The sequence below is a fragment of the Bos grunniens genome, chromosome 2 (genome assembly GCF_055505025.1).
Source record: "Bos grunniens cultivar Pamir isolate PY7600 chromosome 2, Bosgru_T2T1.0, whole genome shotgun sequence".
Classification (NCBI taxonomy): Eukaryota; Metazoa; Chordata; class Mammalia; order Artiodactyla; family Bovidae; genus Bos; species Bos grunniens.
In genome coordinates, this window is record NC_141166.1 from 44596521 (window position 1) to 44602520 (window position 6000).

At 41.7% G+C, this 6000-nt stretch overlaps 1 long non-coding RNA gene across 2 annotated transcripts in view; it reads left to right on the forward strand.

Moving 5' to 3' along the window:
• Nucleotides 1-4686, forward strand: part of LOC147377992 (uncharacterized) — a 45833-nt gene extending 41147 nt beyond the window's left edge. The window contains exons 4-6 of one of the 2 annotated variants that reach the window (XR_015151220.1): nucleotides 1167-1357; nucleotides 1902-2052; nucleotides 3792-4686. This is a non-coding gene — a long non-coding RNA (uncharacterized LOC147377992). The remainder of the gene's footprint in view (nucleotides 1-1166; nucleotides 1358-1901; nucleotides 2053-3791) is intronic. The other variant, XR_015151218.1, reaches the window with a different exon arrangement.
• The last annotated feature ends 1314 nt before the right edge of the window (nucleotides 4687-6000 follow it).

The window sequence follows — 6000 nt, forward strand, 5'->3', positions numbered from 1 at the left end:
CTAGGTAAATTAGTGGGATGTTTACACATCAACTGGATAATTTTTAATCTAATTTGCAGGGGCATTTGGGACACCACTGACCACATGAAATAAATAAAATGTTGTTTTAGATTCAGATGATTAGAATTCTTTGAAAAGATCTGCTTTATTATACAATACCTCCCAGCAAAGAAATACCACTTGAGGAGACAACGATTGCCAAACTGGGGATTATTTGCAGAATGTACATGGCTGAGGATAATTGTGTATCATATGAATCTTATCACTACCCAGAAAGCTCAAAGAAGCTTTCCTGGATAGTAGCTGAAAGTGACATAAATATGATTTAGAGTACTTTTATTCCAGGGAGTAATTGTGCACCCTGGCCAGCAATGGAGAACTATAAACAATGTCTGGGAAGACAGAAACAAATGTCTTAAATTTTAGTGACTAAAAAAAGTTTGTGAAAGAATATCTGAAGAGAACAAGGCTGCTCTTGAAATCAAGAGTGAAAACTGACCACTCCTTCAAAAGGGCAGCTGTCCAGACAAGGGTTTTGAGAATTGGAAAGTTGGACTCAATTCAGACAAGCTTCCTCATTTCTAGAGCTCTGGTTTCCCCCTGCCAACAGAAAAGCAAGGCATACATAAAAATAGGAAATGTGCACTTCTCAGCAAGGCTTGCCAGCTTGCAGTGTTCACATGTTTCAAAGAAAAGGTCATAATGGATGATGGCAATGCTATATCATCAAGAGAGAGAATTGCAGTCTGTACATGTTTCAGAATAATTTTTAACTTTAAGTACATAAGTGGGATATGATGAAAGTTTGCAGCAATGGATTATTAGGTATAATTTTAAAGTATCGATTTTAAAAATTGACAATATTATAAACCAAGAGTACACAAATATACATATTTAATGTCAGAATTCATGGGACTGGGTCTCCAGGTCAGCCATGCTCTAGTCAATAAGTATTGATCAAGAATTATTATATGCATGTGCATGCGTTCCCAGTCACTTCAGTCATGTCCAACTCCCTGTGACCCTATGGACTGTAGCCCACCAGGCTCCTCTGTCCATGGGATTCTCCAGGCAAGAATACTGGAGTGAGTTGTCATGCCCTCCTCCAGGGGATCTTCCCATCCCCAGGGATCGAACCCAAGTCTCCTGTGTCTTCTGCATCACAGGTGGATTCTTTATCACTGAGCCACTGAGGAAGCCCAAGAATTATTGTATGCTTGGACGAAATTCCTGCTATGAAAGATGTGGTATTCTCAGCTGTAACTCCAACCCACTGATAAGGAGGAAGGGAAGACAATGGAAACTCGAGTCAACTATATGCCAAACACAGTTCTAATGAGGCAACCCTTTAAAGGAGGTACTAGAATTTCTATTTTATGAATTAATTGTGCATGAAAATAACTGGAAAATGATATAATATAGAATATAATTAAGTCTTATGTTGAATATCTTGAGGTTCTATAGTTTATGATTCTTAGGAAATAGTATGGAACATCCAGAAAAGATGAAATTATTATTTACTAAAGTGACTACAAATGACATGATGAAGGAGCTGGTGCTTAGAATGTATTTTAAAGTAAAGGTCAGATTGGAATAGATGAAACAATGTCTGGATGGGAAGAGGTTGGGAATTAGGGAAAGTGTTAGTTGCTCATTTGTGCCTGACTCTTTGAGACCCCATGGACTGCAGCCCACCAGGCTCCTCTGTCCATGGGATTTTCCAGGCAAGGATACTGGAGTACTTTGCCATTTCCTTCTCTAGGGTATTATGAGGGGCAAGAACCATATAATCAAAAGCAAAAATCCATTAAAAAAAATAGCATATAGGTCGAGGTGAATCAACTTGGTGGCCAATTTGATAGGAAGAGAAGATTAAGGAGAGCATTGTTGTTGTTGTTCAGTTGCTACTGCTGCTAAGTTGCTTCAGTCGTGTCCGACTCTGTGCGACCCCATAGACGCCAGCCCACCAGGCTCCCCCGTCCCTGGGATTCTCCAGGCAAGAACACTGGAGTGGCTTGCCATTTCCTTCTCCAATGCACGAAAGTGAAAAGTGTAAGTGAAGTCTCTCAGTCGTGTCTGGCCCTCAGCGACCCCATGGACTGCAGCCTTCCAGGCTCCTCCATCCATGGGATTTTCCAGGCAGGAGTACTGGAGTTGGGTGCCATTGCCTTAAGTAGTGTCCAGTTCTGCAACTCCATGGACTGTAGCACGCCAGACTTCCCTGTCCTTCATCGTCTCCTAGAGCTTGCTCAAACTCATGTCCATTGAGTCAGTGATGCCATCCAACCATCTCATCCTCTGTCATCCCCTTCTCCTCCTGCCTTCAATCTTTCCCAGCATCAGGGTCTCTTCTAATGAGCTGGCTCTTCACATCAGGTGGCCAAAGTATTGGAGCTTCAGTTTCAGTGTCAGTCCTTCCAATGAATATTCAGGGTTGATTTCCTTTAGGATTGACTGGTTTGATCTCCTTGCTGTCGAAGGGACTCTCAGGAGTCTTCTCCAACACCACAGTTCAAAAGCATCAGTACTTCGGCATTCAGCCTTCTTTATGGTCCAAATCTCACATCCATACATGACTACTAGAAAAACCATTGCTTTGACTAGACAGACTTTTGTTGGTACAGTAATGTCTCTGCTTTTTAATATGCTGTCTAGGTTTGTCATCGCTTTTCTTCCAAGGAGAGCACAGTAGAATAAAATTATGTAGAAGTATACTTAGATGAATGCTTAGATTCTGGTTGATCCAAAGAACAAGGGAAGGCCACCGTAAAATCTTGAGACCAAATGATACTATGATTCAAATATTCAACCCATTATGAGCTCATTTCTAATCATGGAGGCAATCCAATTTGGGATGGCATTCAGGACACGACTGCCTAGACAATGATATCATTACAGTGATGTTTTATGAAGACATCACTGTGTCCAAAGATTCATGCATAAACAAAATCTGGAACAGAGAGATCACTAAATTCTCTTTCATCGTGGAGACAATGGCTTGATCTATGGTTGCAATAGTAGACACAGAGACTAAGAAAAGCTTTTCAGCTAATTTAAAGGAACAATGTACAGGACTTTGTGATAGACAGGAGATGGCAGAGAGAAAAACATAAAAATGACTCCCAAATTATCTTGTTGGGGAAAGATAGAACCTCTAAGCAATGTAGCCATAAGTTTAGAAGAAAACACATAAAATTCAGCTCTACTATGCCAGCCCAGCGTCAATGTTTTAACTGATAGACTTGTTCTCCTGTTCTAACTCAGAGCTGGGGGCAGGAAGAAGAAATAGACAGTTGAAGGAACGATGAGTAGCATTTACCTTTTAGTCCATATATGTATCTTTCTCTAAGGGAACATGAGGCTAGGGTGGATTGTATTGCAGAGATTATGTACCTATATGTGCCCATATCAACAAGTGATCAAATGTTAGTGTAACTTTCATCCCACTTTTGACTTCCAGAATCTGTCACATCAACCTTGGGCTTTATAACCTACTATCAGTGTCCTTACCAACACCAACCACCCTTGCCTTCTTTCTACTCATTGCTATCAAATAGGAGAATATTTATTTGAGGACAATTGGACCTGTAGAAAACATTTTGTTGAATTAATAAAGTAATGCTAAAAGCAAGAATGGTGATCAAAATTGAAATGGTGGTCCTCAATAGTGCACTGTATGTCTTTGCATCAGATGCTCCAATAATGGTTGAGTGCTGGATGTAATATCTGCCACAGAATCAGAGCACAATAAATAAATAAGCTAATTTTCTTATTTTCATTTTCTTTTTGAGTTTATATGTTGCCTTGGCTTGAAAATATCCAAAGGCCTCTATCATTCTGGCAGAATGGAAGCTAACCTGATCTTCAGATGGCTGTGAACATTCTGCAGCACAGTGGAGTGGAAGAAGCATTTGTCTCAGGAGACCAGGTCTGAGTCCAGGCTTTGCCTTGTAGTACCTGTGGGACTTTTGGACAAATCACTTCCTCTCTCTAAGCCTCTATTTCCTCAGCGGTTCAAGAGGGGGCTGGATCAGGAGAAATCTCAGGCTTATTCTGCTCTAACGACCTCTGAGTCTATGCAAGCTGGCTGAATGTTACCTTGAGCCCTGCCCAGAATATCCAGTTGGCTAAAATTTCTGCTCTGGTCTTAAAATATGACTTAGTAGGATTTTCTTTTCATCACCTGACTTATGTCATTTGAAGGTCATCTGTGACCACTAGAATGAATGCGATTTTAAGCCCTTAAAAACAAAAATGATAATTATTCAGTGACATCATCAGTATGTCACCCATGAGTTTTGCCACATTGGCTATATGATTTGGTAATAATTATCTGCAAGACTCTTTCACAGGAAACACCTGCTGAGGTGTAGGTCAGCCCAGCTGCTCTAAATATGAAACACTTCTTCTGTTCCTGTCCCTGCAGAAATAGAGATAAGCAGGGCAGACTCTCAAGAAACCTCAAAGCCCCCAGCTTCCCCTTCATTCTCCCTTTCTTCCGTCAGGGTCTGCCATCTATTCTAGCCACTGCACCTTTTATTGTATTCCTAGATAGAAATGCAAAGGAACCACCATTAGGACATGTCCTTCTACCCAGTTCTATCTAATTTAATTGTCCTGGTCATATTTGATTTTTAATATTTTTTTCTTTCATATTAAAAGAAATAAAAAGTTAGTTGCTTTTAATTTAGTTGAGATTTTCCTCAGTGGGAAAACAGTGAGTATGAAGAAATGGGTAAGAACATAATGATGGTTTTAGGTCTCTGTCTCATGCTGTCTCCTACCGCGCACTTTCCATCAACTCTGGATCAAGAATTGTGTCCCTGTGACCCTGACTTCTCTTCTCTCCCCACCTCCTTGAAGTCAACTGTTTTCCTTTCAACTTTCTGCTCTAAGATGCCCAACTATTCATCCCCCATCCCCACGTTTCCCCCATCCTCCTGGGGTTCCTCGTTGGCTTAGGTTCTGCTTTGTCCACACGATGGTAATAGCACGATCCACTCACCTGTTCAGGGAATCAACAGTCTCAGACCTTAAAACTATCATAGCTTCAAGCCTCCTGGAGAGCATGCTTCTGGAAGATTAGTCTTTTAATAAATAGTTATTTTATTAATAATTATGAAATACTGATTGGGTGTAGAAACATGGCAGCAAATCAAATGGGGAGTAGGAGAGGAAAGCAGATCAAAGACCCTTCAGGAGGGTGTAGAATAGGATGGGGGCATGTGATGTGCTAAACCAGTGTCCCCCCACAAAGTTCAAGTCTACCCAGAACCTCTGAATATGACCTTATTTGACAACTGAGGCTTTGCCAATGTAATCAAGTTAAGATGAGGTCATCCTGGGTTGCTGTTATTGTTGTTCAGTCACCCAGTTGTGTCTAACTCTTTGCAACCCCCTGAACTGCAGCACACCAGGCCTCTCTGTCCCTTACCAACTCCCAGAGTTTGCACAAGTTCATGTTCATTGCATCGGTGAGGCTGTCCAGCCATCTCAGGCTCTGATGACCTCTTTTCCTGCCTTTGATCTTTCCCAGAATCAGGGACTTTTCCAATGAGTTGTCTATTTACATCAGCTGACCAAAATACTGGAGCTTCAGCACCAGTCCTTCCAGTGAAATTCAGGGTTGATCTCCCTTAAGATTGACTGGTTTGATCTTCTTGGGTGGCCCTACATGGCATGGCTCATAGCTTCATTGAGTTATGCAAGCCCCTTCGCCATGACAAGGTAGTGATCCATGAAGGGGCATCCTGGGTTAGGGGGTTCTAAATCCAGTAGGACTGGTGTCAGACAGAGACATGCAGGGAAAGCACCATGTGACAATGGAGGGGAGACTGGAGTGAGGAGAGCCAAGGTGGGGTCAGGATTGCTGGCAGTCTTGTGCAAGCTAGGAAGAAGCTGTTCTAGCGCCTTTGGAGAGAGAATGGCCCTGCTGTCACTCAGTTTGGGACCTCTAGCCTGTGAAACTACAAGAGAACAAATTTATATTGTTTTAAGCTG